General features: G+C 46.5%; 1 protein-coding gene and 1 long non-coding RNA gene across 2 annotated transcripts in view; both read left to right on the forward strand.

Annotated features, from left to right (window-relative positions):
- Positions 1-8,131: 8,131 nt before the first annotated feature.
- Positions 8,132-14,745, forward strand: LOC133761764 (uncharacterized). The gene is made up of 3 exons (XR_009866221.1): positions 8,132-8,309; positions 8,487-8,901; positions 14,647-14,745. It is a non-coding gene; the product is annotated as an uncharacterized LOC133761764 (long non-coding RNA).
- Positions 14,746-14,799: 54 nt separating this feature from the next.
- The window catches only part of LOC133763862 (neuroblastoma breakpoint family member 6-like), a 46,736-nt gene continuing 39,779 nt past the window's right edge, over positions 14,800-21,756 (forward strand). Inside the window, exon 1 of the mRNA XM_062197582.1 lies at positions 14,800-14,853. The gene's annotated coding sequence lies outside the window, so the exon portion shown is untranslated. The remainder of the gene's footprint in view (positions 14,854-21,756) is intronic.

Genomic DNA, 21,756 nt, shown 5'->3' on the forward strand with positions numbered 1-21,756 from the left:
TACCATTCTTACTTCCACTGTCTGTCATGCCTGTGATCAAGACAATTGTTTTCCTTTCATGAAAATTGGGATCCTAGGGAGGGAATTGTGTTTCCACCTGAGTGTGGCCTCCTCTCAGTGTAACAGCTGCCTTAGACATCGTGTCAGCACATCTTGGGCAACTTCTCATGAAGATATCGCTGTCCAGGCCCATAAGTGTCTCCAGTGTCCTGGAGTGTAACTGGAATCTCAAAAGTTTTGATTCAGATCCAAATATGTATTCCCTGTTTTAGTTAAGTGTTTTTAAAAAGAAAAATTCCAAAAACAATTAAAAATTTAAAAAAAAAACAAAAAATTTAAAGTAAAAATAGAAAAAAAACTGGTACTTCACTGTTTTTTAATTAGGAAAAAGATAAAAAAATTAAAAATTTTAAAACTATTAAAAAATTTAAAAACAAAAATTAGAAAAACTGTCATTTAAGTGTTGGTGAAAGGAAAATACTGAAAAAAATTAAAATGAAAAAACTTTAAAAAATAGGAAAATGCTAATAGGAAAATTAAATTGCCACTTTATTTTAGTAACTTTTTAGATAGGAAAATGTTACAAAATATATCAATTATTTTTTTAAATTTAAAATCTGCAAAAAGAAGTAAAATTCCATTTCAGTTCAGTGTTTTTGTAAATACAGAAATGCTAAAACGTTTTAAATTTAAAAATGATTATACTTTACAAATGACAAAAGAGAAAAACAATTATTCAGAACAAGTGTAAAATGTCATTTCTATTCACTGTCTTATTTAATGGAGAAAATGCCAAATAATTAAAATTTAACAACTTTACAAAAATTTAAAACCTAAAATAAAAAAAAGCAATACTACGTAACAACGTACAATGCCATTTCAATTAATTATCTTTTTTAAATACGAGAATGCTAAAAAGAAATGAAAAATTTCAAAACAAAGAGAAATTACTAAGAAGAACAAAATAAATGCTGCTTCAGTAAAATGCCACAATGCAACAAAAGAAATATAAAACAATGTTTTGCTTTGTTTGAATTGGTTCTCAACAACTGACCTGTGGTGACAACAAGTTATTCAGTACCTCCAGAACAAACTGCCTGGTAATTTATGCCAAGAGACAAAGCAGCAGTCATCGAGGTTTTACCTTGGATACCACTTTCACCATCCCTGACTTCGGTGAAACTCTCTGCAGAAATTCTACAAACTCTTTGCTGATTTTGATACCTGCTTTTACTTTTGTTCTGTAAAAATCATCCACTTTGGATAATAAAATTTCAGAATTGAAATAAACAACTTTGGAGAGTGCTGCTTGGAGGATGTATAAATATCCTGTTTGAAAGTGGCCTTCCTTTAACAACTTTACCATGCATTAACATTCATGCCTGTGTCAATTATTACATGCCACTTTAATACCAGATTTCTTTCTTTCTTTCTTTCTTTCTTTCTTTCTTTCTTTCTTTCTTTCTTTCTTTCTCTCTCTCTTTCTCTCTTTCTCTCTTTAACCCTTCCTTCCTTTCTTACTTTTTCTTCTTTCTTTCTTTCTTCTTTCTTTTCTTTCTTTCTTTCTCTCTTTCTCTCTTCCTTCCTTCCTTCCTTCCTTTCTTTCTTTCTCTCTTTCTCTCTTCCTTCCTTCCTTCCTTTCTTCTTTCTTTCTTTCTTCTTCTTTTTTTTTTTGACAGGCAGAGTGGATAGTGAGAGAGAGAGAGAGAGAGAGAGAGAGAAAGGTCTTCCTTTGCCGTTGGTTCACCCTCCAATGGCCACTGTAGCCAGTCCATCGTGCTGATCTGAAGCCAGGAGCCAGGTGCTTCTCTGGGTCTCCCATGCGGGTGCAGGGCCCAGGACCTGGGCCATCCTCCACTGCCTTCCCAGGCCACAGCAGAGCTGGCCTGGAAGAGGAGCAACAGGGGCAGAATCCGGTGCCCCGACCAGGACCAGAACCCCGGGTTCCGGTGCCGCAGGCGGAGGATTAGCCTACAGGGCCCGGCCTGTATAGCCGGCAGTGCGGTGCCGTGGGTCAGGTCTCCACACGTGACCAGGGAGAGGGGACACAAAGAGCTCCCCCAGGCCAACGCTGGTTTCTCCTCCGGACTCTGCTGCTCCCTCAGGATCCGGGCCAGAGAGACCCGGGAAGAGTGGTCCACGGGCAGGGGAGGAAGGGTCGGGACCCCAGAGAAGAACAGAAGACGGAGCTCAAGGTGGCAGACGATCATTCATCCACAGAGGGGAAACCCCACAGGCCACAGCGCCACGCACCCGCTCCTCCGTCAGCTCCCACACCGCTGGGACGGGCGGGGACACGGACACGCGGGACAACCCCGCACCGGACCTGGGGCTCCCACAGGCCACGCCCACCGCCGCGCGGCCCGGCCTTTCCCGCCCTCCGCGAGCCCCGCCCACCCACCCGGGGCCCCCGCCCCTCACACAGCCCAGGCCCCTGAGCCCCAGGGCGCCATCACAGCCCCCAGCCCGGCCTGCAGGCCGCCGAGGGCCTGGGGGCTGCCGACCCCTGGGTACCCGGATGCGGGCCCCGCTTCGGAACACAGCGCTGTGGACACTGGAGGACCCCGGCCAGGGCTCCGGAGCGGGGACAGCGGTGCGGGGCCCCTTGAGGGCCGCCTTCCGGAACCGGAGTCCGAGGGGGAGACAGGGAAACGCGGACGCGGGGCGGACCCGCGCCGAGGGACAGGGTTCCCAGGAGGACGGCGCCGGCCCCAGGCTCAGGACGCCGCTCCTGGGAGGAGGACGGGGGAGCCGCGCCCGCAGCTCCCGGGAGGGCGGGCAGGGCCGGGCCCCGGAGGAGGCCGCGGGGTGCGGGCCCGGGCGGCAGGGGGCGCTGTGCGGACCACAGCCTCCTGTTGGTGTTAACTCCGCGTGCTTCGTTCTCACTATTGTGTTCATTCATTGGAGAGAGAATTACAGGGGGGAGAGACAGAGAGAAAGGGCTTCCATGCTCTCGTTCGCTCTCCAGATGGCCACCGCAAGGGGTCTCCCAGGCAGGAGCAGGCCCCAAGCCCTCGGGCCATCTTCCACGGCTTCCCCAGCCCATTAGGAAGAGCCAGAGCGGAAGAGGGGCAGCTGGACAGGAACCAGCGCCCATGGGGGAAGCCGGCCCTGCCGGCGGAGGCTTAGCCCACCAGGACACAGCACAGGCCGGGACCACGGCGTTTCCGGTGTTGTGCAGAGACACTGACTTGAAACTTCCCAGACTCCAGGGGCTAGAATCCTGCTGTCTTTTCTCTTAGAGAGAGGAGCCTTGCCTCCTGCGTGCGGGCTTGTAGTTTATAACTTTGTTGCGGGCAGAAGTCTCTGAGGGTTAAAGTGCAGCTAAGGAAGTGAGGTTAAGGTGGCTGCAGGTCATCCCGCACTGCCTTGGGCTCAGAGGCCCTGGAGCTGGCGCAGTCACACTAAGGAGAGGAGCCCAGGAGCTGCAGCGTGGGGGCCACAGGGCGTGCACAGAAGGGCAGGCTCCAGCAGGATGGTGGCACAGCGGGTTAGAGCCCCAGCCTTCAGCCCCGACCTCCATGGGGGCCGCTCCACTGGCTATGCAGCTCTCTGCTGGGGCCTGCGAACGAAGTAGAGGATGGACGAAGTCCTAGGGCCCCTGCCCCTGTGTGGGAGACCTGGCAGAAGCTCCTGGCTCCTGGCTTCAGCTCAGCTCAGCTCTGGCCATTGTGGTCATTTGGGGAGTGAACCAAAGACCTTTCTCTCTCTCTCTCTCTCTCTCTCTCAGGCTCCACCTCCCTCTGTAACTCTGTCTATCAAATAAAATAAAATAATTATTATTATTAGAAGAAGCAGGGCAGTGTCTTTTCCCATGGCCACATGAGTTCACTCATCTCTTCCCTGAGAGGTTGCTGGGCCCAAGCCAGCTCCGCCCCGGGGTTTGAGTCATTCAGTTTGTTCTGCACCTGTTCTCTCCATCCTTATCCTCTCTACTCATTGTGTGTGTGTGTGTGTGTGATTTCTTTATTTCTTTGTTTGAGGGTTAGCACTACAGAGACAGGGAGAGACAGAGACAAAGGGCTTCCATCTGCTGGTTCACCACTGAAATGGCCTCATTGTCTTGCTCTGGGCTGATCTGAAGCCAGGAGTTTATCCGGGCCTCCCACATGGGTACATCTTGCACTGCTCTCCTAAGCAATAAGCAGAGAGCTGAATTGCAAGAGCAGCAGCCGGGACATGAACTGGCTCCCACACGGGATCCTGGCCCGGCTGACAGAGGCTTCCCCTACAAAGTCACAGCCAGGCCCCATCTCCTTCTCCTTAAAATCAGCTGTGCAGAAATCCTGCCTGAACCCAATGCTCCCATTAATGAGATTGCAGGGATGTGTGGGAAGGATCCCTCCTCCAATAGGCGTGAAAACAAGACCTGTGTCTTTTCCACATAAATTTTGAGGTGCTTTTTCTAGGTATATGAATCATGTGCATCATATTTTTGTGGGGATTGCCTTGAATTTGTAAATTGCTTTGTATAGAGTAGACATTTTCTTCATGATAATTCTTGTAATCCGTGGACATGGATGTCTTTCTAGTTTTTGTGCCTGCTTCAGTTTCTTTCACTGATGTTTCCTAATAGTCATGGTAGAGAAGACACTAAGAAACGGACAAGTAGGAGTACTTTCGACATGACTTGGCAAAGGTTTTAACGAGCTGTGGGGGCAGAGCATTGAGGCCTGTCTGTGTCTAGCACACTGTAACTGCTCAGTCACATTAGTTCTTACCAGTCCATCACCATCTGCTCTTTCAGAATCTCCTCATTGCCTTAGACACATGGATAACTGGTCATGGTGTGATGGACCATTCTAGTCACATATGTTAATATCCCTCAAATGATTCAAATGTTTAGTATTATTAATAATGTCTCAAGGGGCATCATCTACATATATTTGTTATGTCCCTTAGTGATTGTGAAAGTATTTCTCCAGGTTGTAATCCTGTAAAGGCAATTGCAAGATCAAAGTTCTGGTACATTCCTGATGGTGTTGTTCTGGCCCCATTGCCTGGCAAGAAGATTTTCCTGTCCACATTCGCAGCCACTGATGAGAATGTTCTTTTCTATCTCCCTTGCAGAAACTAGACAGCCCCTGTTACCTTCTGTTAACTTTTACCAGCACTTAACTCTTTATTGTGAGATTTTATCAACTCAGATTACACTCAAGAGGCCTGGAAAGGTTGCAATCAATAGGATGGTCTGTGTTCTCTTGTATTTGATGGCTGTTCTATTCTGAGATAGTCAGACACCAGCAATGCGAGCACATGGAGTCTTGAATGGTGAATGCCACTGCATATTGGGTTCCTGCAGTGTTCTGGATTTTGTGTGAGGCCCTTGGTTCTCTGTTGCTCTTTCCTCTCTTTCTGCTTGCATCCTTATTCTTTCTTTCCACTGACTTGGGATTGGTCTGCTCCTGTTTTACTAGGATTTTTGAGATACTTTGTTAGGTTATTTGAAGTCTTTCTAATTATTTGATGCAGGAACATCAAATAATAATCCCATACACATTCCTCTGAGTACTACTTCTAGAATTTCCCATCAGATTCAGTGTGTTGTGCTTCCATTTTAATTGGATTCATGGAATTTTTTTTTAACTTTTATTTAATGAATATAAATTTACAGTGTACAGCTTATGGATTACAATGGCTTCCCCTTCCCATAACTTCCCTCCCACCCGCAACTCTCCCCTCTCCTGCTCCCTCTCCCCTTTCATTTGCATCAAGATTCATTTTCAATTCTCTTTATATACAGAAGATCAATTTAGTATAAAGATTTCAACAGTTTGCACCCACATAGAAACACAAAGTGAAACATACTGTTTGAGTACTAGCCATAGCATTAAATCAAAATGTACAGCACACTAAGGACAGAGATCCCACATGAGGAGCAAGTGCACAGTGGCTCCTGTTGTTGACCCAACAAATTGACACTCTAGTTTATGGCGCCAGTAACCACCCTAGGCTGTCGTCATGAGTTGCCAAGGCTATGGAAGCCTTCCAAGTTTGCCGACTCTGATCATATTTAGAGAAGGTCATAAAAGACAGAGGATAGTAACCAATGATCCTAAGAGTGGCATTTACCAGGTCTGAACAATTATACAGCATTAAGTGGGGAAGAGGACCATCAGTACACACAGGTTGGGAGTAGAACTATTGGTGGTAGAGTAGAGGTTATGATTACAAAGGAATGAGGCCCAAGTGCACTAGACAGGGTCTAGAACAAAGGACAGAGTCATTATTAGAGGAGCTAAGAAAGGTGCTGTCTAAGCTACAATTAAGTTTTCTGATTGAGAGGCAAATAGAACCTGATAGAATGGGCTTGATAATAATCTGGTGGGCTTTAGGCCTTGTAAGTTAAGAGGCCCAGACCTATCTATCTCTTCACATGGGGTATATCCTAAGGGAGGTGTGAACCTCCTAGGGGAAGGCACTCTGTTGACTTTCATTACTTGGCTGGCCTGGGAGGAGAGCTGGCCAGGTAAAGGCAGGGGGCATCTCTAACAAGAAATTTACAGTTCTGCCTGCAATGTTGCTGACCCTACTTGACCATCCCCTCAGCTGCAGTGGTCATTTGGAAGTTGGGCTGAGTGAAGGGCTTTTCAGCTTAGAGCCAATAAGATCTGTGGCTCTGACCTGGGCATCCTTCGACTCCAGGGCAGGTCCATTTGCAGTGATCCAACTCTTGGCAGAGCTGCCAGGGCTCTTCACAAGCTGACTTCTGCTGAAGCCCAGGCTTACCACATTGAAAGCCACTGCAGTGGACTGGCCTGTTGGGTCTCCTTGAGGGCAGATCACTGAACAGATCAGCCATTAATAGGCCTGCCACCCATTGCTTCTGATGCCTAGCTTTCTTTTCCTCCTGGTTTGTGTTAAAGCAGACCAGAGGATGCAAGTCAAGAGAGTGCCTGTGTCCCATCTCTAATCTTCGGTGGCCTGAACTACAAGTCTATAGTCACAGGCATGTTCTGTAGTAGTTTTTCTAAAAGGTAGACAATGCTCATGAGGAAAATTATATTCTCACTTTAAGACTTTCTTTCCCTTTGGTCTGAAAGGGAGGTTTTTTCTACTTACTGTATACTTCGCTGATGGCAAAGTGAATCTAGCTATGAGATTATTATTTAAGTTCTTATTTTGGCTATGCTATTACAGAAAAATGTTATCCATCTCTTTTATAAGGTCTAAAGATTAAATTGTGCATCCTACAGATTCCTTCATAATAGAATTAGTTTCCTACCTTGAAGAGAATAGAGAAATGAAAGAAGAAGTTGGGCTTAGAATAGAGAAATGAGGGAGCAAGTCCTAGATCGCTTGCTGACAATAGCAATATTACATGAATACTTAGCAAATAGTTTCAACCATTAGATAACAACTTAAGAAAACATTTACCAGAAGGTCCAATGCCTTCTATAAATTGTAAGAATCATTGAATCATGGAATTTTTATATTTCCCTCTGGGTTTCTTATCCAGCCTTTATGTATTTGCATAACTTTGGGGGTTCTTTTGCTGTTGATTTCTAGTGTTATAGCATCCATGTTCCATGTGCAGATGAAAAGAACGTGTATTTTGCAGCTGTGGAGTGAAATATTCTGTAGTCATCTGTTATGGCCATTTGGTCTGTAGTAGTTTCTCTCTGACATTTGTTAATTTTTTTTCCCAGGTGATCTCTTTCTGTTGATGAAAGGTGAGTGTTGAAGTCCCCCACTATTGCTGCATTGGCATTCATGTGTCCTTTAGATGTAATAGTTTTGTTTTATAAATTAGGGTGCTACAGCAATGGGTGCATATGCAGTTACCATTGTCACATCTTCTTGTTGAATCAACCCCTTGATCATTTTATAGCAACCGTCATCTCTTGTTACAGTTTTTATCACCAAAACTATTTTATCTGATCCAACCGTAGGTACTCTTGCTCACATCTAGTATCCTTTAGCATAAGCATCTTTTCCCATCCTTTCCCAAAGACAGTCTCTGTCTTTGCCGGTGTGTTTCTTCTAGGCAGTTCCTTGGATTTCACAGCATCGGGCTCACTTACCCAACCTGTAAATGTATCTACCTGGGCAGAAACTTCTTGGTTTGATAACATCAGATTTTTCCAATTTATTTTTGCTGTCCATGTTCTTTTTGTCTTAGCACAAAAACTGTGTTGACTCTGCCTAGCAGAAAGCTGGGTCCACAGAGGTCCAGAAGGAATCTCTACTCTCCGTGGCTCCAGGAGATAAAAAGAAGAACGTGGGTCTCCACACAGAAATGACCTCCATGAGGTCTGACACTCTCCAGCACTGCAGCAGAGGAGAGAGCCTGAGGGGGAATCCCAGAGGTAAGGGAGCACACAGGACAGGCAGGGCTGTGTCAAATACTAGTCCAACTTGTGTGTTCTCTGGTCCCTTTCTATCACCCAGTGATGGAAAACAGACAGAGCATAAGTAATGGGACAATAGAAATGTGGGAAAAGCTGTGTCCAAGGAATGCCCCTCATACTTTTGTTTGTTTTTAGCGGCAGAAATAGCAGTGCTTTATCTGAAGTCCACAAAACCCAACAATGCATTCTTGGAAGACAAGAGCCATGCTCGGCACAGGGAAGCTGGAGGTCAAAGCTCATGGGGCGGCCCTCCCTCCATCAGGTGCTGTGGTGCCAAGACAACTTCTTAGTCTCTATGGACCTCAGGTTCCTCATCAGTGAGGTAAAGTGTGTATTGTTCCTCTCAGAGGTCCTGCTGCTTAGGTTCCTTGGAGTCCCTGGGGAACCGCACATGCCCTGGGAACTGAGTCTGAGACCTGACCTAGTCCTCCTCTGTGTCTCCTCCCAGATCTGGAGCTGAGTCCACAGCCTGAGAAGCCAGAACTGAAGGTGCAGATGAAGGACGATGAGCAGCTCTCTGGAACATGAGAATGACCCAGAGAATGACAAGGTAATGTTAGGGTGAAACCAAGTGTGGGTGAGATGAAGGACACATTGTGTTGGAAACCTCAGGGGATACTCAGAAAGGCCTACTCCACTGTCCAGCTCCTGAAGGAGCCACCTTCCATGAGCACTGAGGTCAGGAGAGAAACTGACTCCACAGTGAACCTGTGCACCTGGCCAGGGAGATTCTTGGATGGAATCAGAGCAGGTTTATGCTGAACAAAAACTTTCCATGCAAACTAGAGTTCCTGGTAACTTCAGTGTCGCCACCAAAAAAAAAAAAAAAAAAAAAAAAAAAAAAAAAAAAAAAAAAGAGAGAGAGAGAAAGAGAGAAAGAGAGAGAGGGGGTAGAGTGAGAGAGAGAGAGAGAAAGAGAAACCACACCCTTCCTGCCCTCTTCAGCTAGGTACATTTTTCCACCCATGCTCAATTCCGCCATGCAGCACACTGCAAAAAACAATAAAATGGCAGTGGTGCAGTCCCACGGCCCCAAAGTAAGGATCCCCATGATCCCCACATGGGGCCAAGACCTATGTCCATTGTTCACAATGCTTTTGCTTTCTCTGTGCCAGAGTGTGAAAGCACTCACAGAACTCAGTAGCCAAAATAATTAATCATTCATCTGAGAAGTTGGCAAAGGACTTGAGTAGACATTACTCCATGAAAGGAATACCCATTGCTACCAGGTGATTGACAAGTTGCCTGTTATCAGTACTCATCAGGGAAACACCATTCCAAACCCCAGAGGGATAACACCTCAGAACCATATGGTTAGCTGTTGTCCCAAAGATAAGAGAGAATAAATGCGGGCAAGGGTGTACTGAAAAGGAAACACTTCTACATTACGTGTGAGAATGTTGAGTGGTATGGCCATTATAGAAAACATTATTGAAATATTTTTGAAACGTTAAACTAGAACTGTCAAATGACCCATTCCTCCTTCTTATGGGTATATGTGCAAAGAAATTAAAAAAAAGGTATCAGCATTTAGTAGAGATACCTGCAATCCCTAGTTGATGCCTTATTCACAGAGGCCAAGATGCAAACTGCCTAAATGTCCATCAACAGAAGGCTGGTTAAGAAATCTTGCTGGCTATACATATGGCTTGTAAAGTATATTTTAACAAAAGGATGCTACAGACTTTCCATGACACTTTGGAATCACTTGAAGCTTTTGAATCATTCTTATACATTTCTGTGTGTGTGTGTGTGTGTATATATATATATATATATATAGATAGATAGATATATAATGTGTAACAATGCATATACATGATAGATGTATGATTATGCTTAAATATATATATTTATGTGATGGAATGCTGTTAACTCAAAGATAAAGGAACTCCTATCATTTGTGAGAAACTGGATGAAATTGGAGGACATTATGGTAAGTGAAATAAACCAGATACAGAAATTATAACACAGCATGAAGTCTGTTATGTGTGGAGTCTGAAAGAGAAAAGGAAAAGTGTTGAATATGTCGCAACAGAGAATATAAGAGAGGGCTTCAAGGTAGTGGAGTCTGGTGGGAAGAATAGAGAGACGTTGACCCAAGAGTACAAAGTAGTGGTTATAGAGAAGAACTAAATCTAGGGTTCTGAAGTTAAGCAGGAGAATCTGAGTTATTCGTGGAGCATTTTATTCTCCATTAGAATGAGAAAGTCTGAGAATTTTCTAACAGTAGATTTTGTGGGTTCTTACCATGTGCAGGCACATAAAGGTTAACTGTGAGATGATGAATATTTTATTTACTGGTCTAGAGTAATCATTGCACTCTGGATATGTACATTACAATATCATTTTTAAATATTTTAATAATTATTTTAAAAGATTTATTATTCTATTTGAAAAGCAGAGTTGCAGACAGAGAGGAACACATACACACTGAGAGGGAGAGACCTTGCCTCTTCTGTTTCACTCCCCAAGTGCCTACAACAGCCAGGGCAGAGCCAGGCCAAAGCCAGGAGCCCAAAATGCCATCTGGGTATCTCACATGAGCTCCAGGGCCCAAGAACTTGAGCTGTCTTTCACTGCTTTCCCTGGCACATCAACAAGGAGTTGGATCAGCTGAAAGTGGAGCCGCTGGGATTTCACCAGCACTCATATAGGAGACCAGTGTCGCAAGTGGTGGCTTAACCCACTATGCCACAATGGTGACTCTACATCTATTTAGACATCAGATTTTAAAATTTGAAAAAAATCCCAGTTTTGATCATCCACTCAAATGGAAACCTTAAAATTTGCAGCTTTGGGACTGGCATTTCGTTCAGCAGTTAAGTGGCTTTTGCAATGCTCACATCCTATATTTGAGTGGCAGGGTTTGAGTCACCAAAGGGTTTCCTGTCCAGATTCCTGCTAATGTGCACCCTAGGAGGCAGCATAGGATGGATCAAGTATTAGATCTCTCAGTTCTAAGGGTACGGTTTAACAACTTGCCATAGGACCCCCCCCCCCACATCCCTTAAGCTGCCTGATAAAAAGAGCAGCTTCAGTGTTATAGAGTACATGGACAGGATTAAGTGGTAAAGTGATCATATAAATAGGACCAAGTGTTTGGAAACAATAATAGAATTCCAAAGGAGGGAAGAGTCTAATAAGAAAAGTGGTCCATACGGCAGACTCACAGAATGAATAGCACCGTGAACTCAAAATATCCCCATAAGGCATTCCAGTCTGGCTGGAAAGCCCACGAGAGCATTTCAGGCATGGGAATCTAAGGCCCTTTGGCAAAAAATTCCCTACATATAGGACACCTGTGGGTGAAACTGAAGTGGAAAGAAGTGGCCACTATGAAGGACGCACATTCCCTGAAGGGAGGAGAGAGCTTCCTCTTTGCTTATGGCCTTGTTGAGTTAGGATCCAGAAGGCTTCTGTAGCCGAGGCAGCTCATGTCAAGCGCCCTGGGTGAGCACTGATGTCAGACATAGGAGTGTGATTTGTTAAAGACACAGTGAGAGCCACTGTGCACTGCCCTCTGTCCTCAAAGCTGTATCAAGGGACTTACTAGTAGAACTGTTCTCCAGAATCACTTCCTTTTAGTGCATTCAATGGAGGATATTCTTATGTCTCATGGGTTAGAGGGATGTCTAAGAGCTCACAACAGATGTATCATCCGTGGGTTCTTCTTTGGAGACCATTCAGTTTCTAAAAGGAAAGAAGGGGGAAGAAGGAAGGGAATAGCAGAAGACGGCAAAAAGTGAAATCACCTTTGAGAAGCAATACCCTTGGACAGCCCTTTGCTAGGCTGTTGAGTAACAGTTCTCTTAGTTTTCTTGTTCCATTCTGTCTTTTTTTCTTTCTCAGCCTAAACAGGGGTGTTGGAGGAAGAAGAGGGGGAGAAGGGGGAGAAGAGGTGGGAGGGCAGGTAGGTGGGAAGAATGACTATGTTCTTAATGTTGCATTTATGACATACATACAACATTAAATAAAGAAGTTAATTAAAAAACTACTTCAAATATGTAACACCCATATTCCTCAAAATAAGTATGCCATCATTATATAAATAGTCGCGATAATTATATATAAATATATTATAAAAAAGCAGGCCAGCGCCATGGCTCACTAGGCTAATCCTCCGCCTGCAGCGCTGGCATCCCAGGTGCTAGTCCCACTTGGGGCACCGGTTCTGCCCCAGTCCAGCTCTCTGCTGTGGCCTGGGAGTGCAGTGAAGGATGGCCCAAATGCTTGGGCCATGCACCCGCATGGGAGACCAGGAAGAAGCACCTGGCTCCTGGCTTTGGATCGGCGCAGCACGCTCACCACAATGTGCCGGCCATAGCGGCACTTGCGGAGTGAAGCAATGGAAAAAGGAAGACTTTTCTCTCTGTCTCTCTCTCTCTCTCTGTCTCACTGTCTAACTCTGCCTGTCAAAAAAATTAAAAAAAAATGGAAAAAAAGAATTGGGTTCTTCCCACACATTGGCAGAACAAATTGGAGTTCTGGACACCAAGTGTCACCCTGGCCAAGCCTGACTGTTGCATGCATTTGGGGAGTGAAATAGTGATGGAACACATAGCCTTGGTTGTGTTTCTCTGTGTGTGTATGTCTCTCTACATCTGGATCTCTACATCTCAAATAAGTATAATTAAACAAAATACATTTTCATAAATTGCTCCATGTTATAAATTACTTGTTTCATCCAAAGGGCAAAGAGACAGAGAAAAGAGATCTCCTGTTGACTGGTGTGACCCTAGGAGGCCTGAGCTAACCTGGGCCTGGCCAGGCTGAAACTAGGACTGGGTCCATCTGGATCTCCCACCTAGACTGCAGTGACACAAGTACTGGAGCCGTCGCTGCTGCCTCACAGTGTGTGCACTGCCAGGAAGCTGGAGGGGGGAGCACAGCAAGGACTCGGTCCCAGGCACTCTGATCCAGGTGTGGGCACCCCAGGTGGCATCGTAACTGCTGTGCCAAATGCTTTGAAGAACCAAAGTGACTCCATTTTAAAACAATAAAAAAGCAGCCTCCTTTTCCCATAGCAGACCAAGGTCCTTGTAAAAGCAGGCATTCAGGCATTCTGGAGATATCACCACAACTCACCAGGGACAGCGAGCTCGGTAAACCAAGGACAGCACAGTAGAGATTGCTAAACAAAGTAACTCCCTGTACCCAAAGCTTCCATGCTGTATGTAACTGTCTTTTTCCTGCTGATGGAGCCCTTTTTTCCTTTCAAATCTCTCCCAAAGAAAGACCGGGGCCTCACTCCTTCCTCCGCTGTGCCGGTTGGTTGGATGGGGTCCCTGTCATGGCTTGTACTCCCGCATAAACCTTGCTTTTGCAGTTCGGTGTGATCGACTCTCTGGGGGTCTCTGCGGGGATCTAACGATCTGGGCACAACCTATTTTTTGGTGCCCAACAGCTTGTGCCAATTTCAACCTCTTAGAAGAAAAAATAGTACAAAGTCTTTTCAACTTGAATTAAATTACATCTTTTAGGTAAGATATCCAAATTATATGTAATACAAGAATAATTTCATAAATGTCCTAATATGTTCAAATTTCCCATTCAAAGTCATTGATAAGAAAATGAATAGACAGGCCAACATAGGGAGAAAACATTTTGAAATTGCATAGCTGATATAACAATTCTATCCAGAGAACTAAAAGAGCTCTCAAAATTCCTTTCTAAGAAAATAAACTGACCCATTTCTCATGGAAGCTTAAAATTCAGGATTTCAAACAGGTAGAAAAGCCTTGAGATCTCTTTAAACAGCAGGTGGGGTGCCTTCCTAACAGCCCTGAGAAAGGAAGGCTTGTTGGGACACATTTTCTGCCTTGGTATTTTCATACACATACATGACTCTACGAGCGACACATGCTTAAGTGATTGGGGGACACGGTCTGTGGTGTCAGCGCAGGATCTATAACTGTGAGACTGGCAGATGGGTAGGTTGTCCCCACCAGTGGGGGTCTTGTGCCTCTACCTAGCTTAGGCCCCTGGAAGGCAGAGTTCCAAAGATTCCGTGACGCTCTCCACCTTCTAATTCTGTGATGGCAACGGCAGACCGTTAGCTGCCACACAACAGCCAGTCCTAGCAGAGACTGAGTGACAGGCAGTGCCTTCAACCTAGGCTTTGGCAGTTTTATCCTTGTTTGTCCAGAGAAGAACTTCCCAGTGTTGTCGGGCTGTGGATCAGGTGTTTCACATCAGTAAGTGAAGCTTGACAGCTATTGTCCCCCCTCAAGCCTACCTGAAACTCTTGGATGTCATTTGTTTGACCCTCGCCTGTGTTTGGGTTTCCTCTCCCCAGTCCCTGTTGTCCTGCTGTGACACACCATCAGCATGGCAGGATCCCACAGCCCTGCATCAGATCCCGTGGCAGAACTGAACGACCTCAAATGCCAGCAGTTGCGATCCCAGCTGGCAGAGAGCCAACAGGACTACTGGGAGCTCAAGGAGAAGTTTCTCATAGCTGAGGCTACAAACTTTGCCCTGGCCAAGGAGCTGAAAAAATACAGTAAGTTCTCTCGGGTCATTTCACCACAGTGATGATTGTCCTGTATCTTCTCGTGAGGAATTGAATGGCCTCACTACGTGATTTTTGTCTGCTTTTTGTCGAACTTAATTTCCTCCTGACCACACTCCCGAGCTGACACACAGGGTTTCGCAAGTTTTCCTAGCTAGCAGTGAGGTGTAGGGTGACAGGAGTGCTGAATCTGTCATGGGTTCCTGATGAGGCATAGAGCTGCCTGTTGTCCTCAGGGTCAGGCTCCACCATACTGAGCGCATGTTTATGATCATCCTGTCTGTGTCAGCTCCTGCAGCCTTATACCCTCACTGTGGGCCTCATTTCTGGGACTAACGCATTTCACTCAATTCAAGCTTCTGTTGAGTTCCCATTGGCAAAGCGCTGTCCTAGGTCCAGAAGTGGACGTGTGTTCAGAGTGAGCAGGATGAGCTTCCAGAGAGACAGAGAGTCTCCTGTGCACTGGAACTCTGGTATCCACGGGAACAGCCTCAGACACAGCCTCCCCACTGGGAGCAAAAAGTCCTGCTCCTGGAGCACAAGTTCTTCTTCCAGAAGAGGAAGACCGTGCCTGAGACCTGGGAGTGGGAGCAAGCCCAGGGTGTAGGGTGGGGAGTCAGGGCCACTCGCCTGGGTGCCCCCCCCCACATTGCCCACCTTCTCTGTAACTTGGATTTCTCTCCCATTCGTAGGTGCTATCATAATTCCTGCCTCTGTAGATTGTCCCAACAAAATGCGCTCCTTCTTTCCTATACAACTCCAAGGATGGATCCTTGCTCAGGATCAACAGAATCCATGAGGCCCTTATTGCACTGTTTCTAATTTAGTAGGGAGTATACTTTTTATCAGCCCATATTGCCTCAGGGCCTTACTTTGTTAAGCATTGTATTCTACACAGTTCCATGAAAGATGGTCCTTTAAGTCTGAAATAACAAACACTTGAAATCTTTCCCAATTCAAGGGAACAGTCCTACACTCTTATCAAGCTCCCAAACATACAGAAGGTGACGACTTCGTGCCCCAGGTTCATGTTTGTCCTGAGATGCTGCAAGGCTTGCTGAGTCCAGTGGCTCATGATTCAGTCTGAGCTCAGGGGCTGGGAATTCTGATTCTGTAAACACCAGTGGAATCACCTTGACAAGTCACCTTCTGTATCTTTGAAGTCCTTTTTTCTCACTTTATTGGGAAATAGTGGGGCCAGCGCTGTGGGTTAGCAGGTAAAGCCGCTGCCTGCAGTACTGGCATCCCATATGGGTACTAGTTCGATTCCAGCTGGTCCACTACCAATCCAGCTCTCTGCTATGGCCTGAAAAGCAGTAGAAGATGGCCCATGTGCTTAGGCCCCTGCATCCACATGAGAGACCTAGAAAGAGTTCTTGGCTCCTGGCTTCAGATTGGCACAGCTCCAACCTTGCAGCCATTTGGGGAGTGAACCAGCTGATGGACTCTCTCTCTCTCTCTCTGCCTATGTCTCTCTGTAAATCTGCCTTTCAAATACATAAATAAATCTTTTAAAAATAGGGACTATCAAAAGCTAGGTAGTGAGTTGATGAATTACAGACGTGAAACCCCCAATCTGTAGCCTGGCCCTGGAGTTCTTTTGGACTTCAGCAGGCACTGACTACAAAAGCACGTCCCTGAGTTCTGCGTGTCTGTCTTTCCCCAGATTGTGAGAAGTTTAAAAACATCATTGAGTCCATACTGACCAAGAAGCTCCACTTTGAGGAGCCGCTGGCAGAGAAGCCCACGGTCCCAGAGCTGCTCAGGTAAGGGTCTCTGTGTGGGGCAGGCAGGTGGGAGGTGTGTGGGTGTCTCCAGTGGGGCAGTTCAGAAGGGAGAACTGAGGCATCTCAGGCATGGGAAGCCAAGGCACTGTGGCAAACAATGTTCTCCATGTAGGATCACTGTGGGACCCCAGACAAAGCAGTGGCCATCAAAGGAGGATGTACTTTTCTCTAAGGGAGGAGAGAACTTCCACTTTGCTGATGGTCTTGTCTACATATGGACAGAGCTTTCAAAATGCTTCCATAGCCTAGTCAGCTCATGGCATGAGCCTTGTGTGGTTCCTGACAACATACAGAGGAGTGCTAATTGTTAAATGAACAGCAGGAGTCACTGTGCACTGACTCCCCATTCAGGACCTCTGTCCTCAATGAGTTGTAGTAAGAGAGTTACAGTGAAACAATTCTCAAACAGTTTTTATTCTTGTGTGGGTGTGTTGGGAATTGTTGAAGTCGTTACTTAATATAGAGTTGGTCTTCTGTGTACAAAGTTCATTGAAAATGCATCTTAATGGAGAGTGAGATTGAGAAGTAGAGAGGGAAGAGGAGCTGGGCTGGCAGTGTGGGTGGTACCCTGGGTATGGGGAGAAGAACTCTATTCCTAAAGTTGTCTGATGCAATGTATATTCCTTAAAATAAATGAATGGATACATTTTAAAAAATAAATGGTAAAAATTAATTTTACAATGAAAGTAAAAGTGAATAGGTACTTTGAAAACATCCTCCCTTCAGGAGAAATTAAAATGAAAATACATTTTTCCCTCCTCAATTACTGTATTTCCCAAATAAAATGGTATGAATAGATAATAAAAAAAAGACATCATGGAGTCCATGTTGACCAAGAAGCTACACATGGAGAGCCCCTTGCAAAGCAGCCCAGGTCTGCTGAGCTGCTCTCTGGAGGGCAGGCAGCTGGGGATGTGTTTCACTAGTGGGCAGCCCAAATCAAACACTGAGCCAGCCTGTGCCAAACAAGGGCAGAGAGTTACAGCAAAGCCCCGTGTCTCGGACATTATGGAACAAGGAGGGAGCAGAGGAATCTGAATTCAGAGCTGCAAGTGCGGAGAGTCTGTAAGTAAGGTGTCCAGGTGGATGGGCTCCCATGGGGCCCTCCTGTTTACTCTCTCTTCTGCAACAGGAAGTCCCCGTGGCTGTGTTTCTGGGAATCCAGTCACCAGTTGGCTTTGGTCCTCTGTAGGTGGTGCTACGCCTGTTCCCTGTTCCTCCCGTGTTCTCATGGTTCCCTTAGTGTGCAGGTGCTTTTCTGTGGGCACTCACCTCGAGATGGAGCTGCATTGGGTCTTCTCGGGGGAGGAGGAGGGGATGCTGGGCTCCTCTGTTTGGTCGTCTTGCAATCAATCCTCATTTACCTGTAGTCACCGTCACCTCCTGATATAGAAGACTGATGCTTAGCTTGGCCCTGCCAGACCTTCATTCTTGTTTCTTGCCATGTAACCCCTGCGTGCACCATGATTCCCAGTCCCTGCACTGTACACTGTGTGTCTTCCTACATGGAAATGCCTGTGGCTGGAAGGAGGAACTGAATTAGCACCTTCATGAAGGCGAGGAAGGAAGAATCCTTGCACTGTTGACAGAACATGACCCGAATGGAGTCTCAGGAATTGTGACGAGAGCTTCCTCTAAACCTGGGAGCGAGGCCTTGTTTTGCCCTTTGCTTTTCTTGGCACAGGTATTTCTCCAAACCTGAGTGGTGCTGCTGGTGGAGGGCTCAATAAGGCATGGTTATGAAAATCTGTTGAAACACAGAGAACTTAACACTCATCCCTTCCCATCTAGAACGTTCTCCACTCTTGCACCGTAGGCATTGCCGTGGCATCCTTGAAGATCAGGACCAAGAACTTTCCCAGTTGCGTCCCAAGGTCCAAAGGGGGAGAAATCTAGCCCACATCCTGCAGCAATACCTGAAGGACGTGCGCACCCTGCATGACCCTGAGACCTGCAAGGGGCAGGGCTTCCGACGACTACTCACCGAAGCTGTCCGGCTGTCAGCGTGCCTTGAGGACCTGCTTGGAGCAGGTAAGCTGGGCCCAGGCTGTCATTTGAGAAAGCCTCAAGGGCTCAGATGCATTCATCTCTCTGCCATGGGCATTTGCCTCAGCATTTCTGGGTACTGAACACGTGTGCCATGAGAAGGTCAGCACTGCTTGGGAAAAACCGATGGGGCAGATAAGTCTTTCAAGCTTGCAGTGTCCCAAAGGTCTCCTCCCTTCCTGATTGTGGTTGTCCTTTGGGGCAAGAGGCTGGGTCCATTCCCATAGCAAGACCAGAAAGACCTTGTGAAGTGAGGCTGCTCTTAGGCTGAACACAGTCACTGAGCTAAGTGAGAATGGAAGCCTCCAGCTCTGTGCTCAGTGTGGTTCTCAAGCTGTAGACAGGGGATTGCTTTCTCCATCTGGGATTTCTCTCTCCTCATTCACTAAATGGACCAAAAAGTCTGGTGCAGAGCAGATGTAACCATCAAAGGTGGAAGCTGTTGCTTGCATGTTTCCCAATAGGACAAAGGCCCTCCTCTCCCTGGGAGTGCCAGCCCAGGCACTAGAGTTAGTAGAACTTCTGTGAGGAAAGCTGTTGAGAAGGGAACTCGTGGCACAGAGAGAATTTCCTCTAATGATACAGCAGAGAAAACTTGGAGGGCCTGTGAGGGAGGGATGGAAGTCGGGTTCTTTGCTTCTTCATGACAGGTGGAGGTTCTCTGTGAGACCCATGGGAACATTGAACCCATGCCTTGGACTCCCACTAGTGGCAGGATGAGGGATAACAGGCAGAAGTCCCAGGGAAGCTTGAGAAGCTTCCAGTGGTATGGGAGCAAAGGATGCTGGCCTAGTTTCAGGCAGAATCTGCCATGATTCTGATCTCCAAGTGCAGAGACACAAAGCCTGATGGACCACAAGAGAATGGCAAGGTGTTTCTTTAAACACAGAACATTTGAAGTTTTTGTCTACTATTGGCCCATATGTAGATATTCATATGCACACAGAGGCCACCTCGACTGTAGTGGGGGTGGGGGTGGTAATACCTGATTGGACATTTCTGAATTTGTTTACAGAAAATATTGAAGAGGATGAAGCACCAGCACAAGGACTTGTTGCTGACAGGTAATAGTGAATGATTAAGAGCTGGCAACAAACGGATGAAGGAGGCCCAGGGTCTGCTAAAGAACAGAAACGGGGCCGAGACAGTCATGGAGTTGAGACGCATGCATAAACACAACTGCAGATTGTGTTGAGTCCTTCCTTGCCAACTAGGAAATCCCCCTGTTAAAGTGGTTGTCTGCTGTCCTGGTCCTAGTTGCTGATAGGATCCATCATGAACTCACAGCCTTAGGTGTTGCCTGCACACACAGGGAACCCCTGTTCTCTGCTCTCTGGAAAAGCAGAGGAAGATGCGCACCTGCTTTCTACAGAGTTAGCTGAGGTTCTCATCAGAGAAAACTAGCAGAGAGGCCATGTGCAAAGGGAGCAGTTAGGAAGACTGCAGCCACGTTCAACTGCAGAAAAGCACCTCTACAGAACCATGTTTGCTGTCCTGTGACTTGGTTAAGAGAAGGCCCAGAAGGTAGCACATCTCTAGAATCTGCCAAGCCCCTAGGACCTTGATCACATGGCTGCAGGACACTGCAACAACCCAACCTGAGCACAGGGTGTCAGCCCGCGTGGCTGTCAATGTGTGCTTGTGCTGTGACTGCACCATGCAGCGACAGTGGAGGCTGCTTCCACATTAGCTGCTGTGTATTGAGTGTGATGAGCAGAGCCTGAACTCTTCCCAGGCCCTCTCCCCCTAGGCAGCCACACGATGTCCAGAGTGGAGGGAACCACCTCTCTGCTGTCTATGACCGATCGCTTATGCACCCCATCCAAACCAGCCAACTCCCTGGTGTCTCTTCCTTCTTGGTTTAATCTCTGTCATCCTTATCCCACCTGGCTTCTCAGGGAGCTCTTGGAAGTGGATGAAATGGAAACCGCACAAAGTTCACAGCAGGAAACATCTACCACTGGTGCTGTTGACCACCTGCCGAGTGACTCCTGCCTGACTGGCCTGACTGAGAGCACTGAGCAATGGACTGGTGATGCTGAGGACACCCACAGTGTGCTAGGTGTAGATGGGGAACACGCCTGTTCGCACCAGAAAGAAGAACCTGTCACCGTTCTCCCAGGTAGCCTCTCCATTCTTTGTACACAATGGCTCTCAGGTTGAGGGCTGCTTTTGAGCACCGGCCCTGCAGACACAAGTTGGTTTCAATCAGGGTCCAGGTTGTGGCACTGAACATAGACATCAGGAGAGTCAAGGAGCTTCCCTCCCCTCAGATGCTGTCTGTCTCACTGCACCCTAGCCTATGGGAACACACAGAGGCCCTGTGTAGGAAGTGCCTTTCAGACACTCTAACTTAGAAATAATGCCTGCTGTCACCTGCAGTGATATCATTCTGCTCTACTGCTGCATCCCTGGAGTTCTAGCCCCATGCAGGCTTTTGGTGACACTTCCCATGTGTGGGCCAAGTTGTGATCCTGGTTTCACTACTGCCATCCCTAGTCTCTATCTCCTTTAAGACAGCTTATCTTAGCTATGCAATCATCTCAAAACCAGGGCATAAAGTCCTTTATACCGTACTTCCTGTACAGTTCAAAAAACATAGCTCAACCAGGAACGTCCCTACAAAATCAAAGTTCAATGTTTCTCTATAACTACATAGATTTATTTATGCGAGGTGTTATGGAGTTCATTCAGCCTTCTATAGAAACTCCTCTACCCTAATTCACCATGATCAGTCTGATAGGATGAGTCAGTACTATAGCAACACACAAAGATTTTAGATCACTAAATCCTAAAGGGCCTGGGGAGAGAGCTCTTGAATTGCTTGTATTGTTCCCATAGACAAGAGGGAGATTATTCCTGAGCCACTCTTAGAATAGCCAAGATTCTGTGTGGCATCAAAGAGGTTTCAATTCCAGGGCATGCAGACTCCATGCATAGCTCTCTCCCAGTGTTCTACCTCCTCTCCACAGTCAGCAGCCTGGGTCCTTCCATGAGAGCAGCCTGACAACTGCAGTTTGCCTCCTAGAAAGTTCTTGGGCTGTGAGCTTAGAATCCCTGA

The sequence above is a fragment of the Lepus europaeus genome, chromosome 1, assembly GCF_033115175.1.
Source record: "Lepus europaeus isolate LE1 chromosome 1, mLepTim1.pri, whole genome shotgun sequence".
In the NCBI taxonomy this organism is placed as follows: Eukaryota; Metazoa; Chordata; class Mammalia; order Lagomorpha; family Leporidae; genus Lepus; species Lepus europaeus.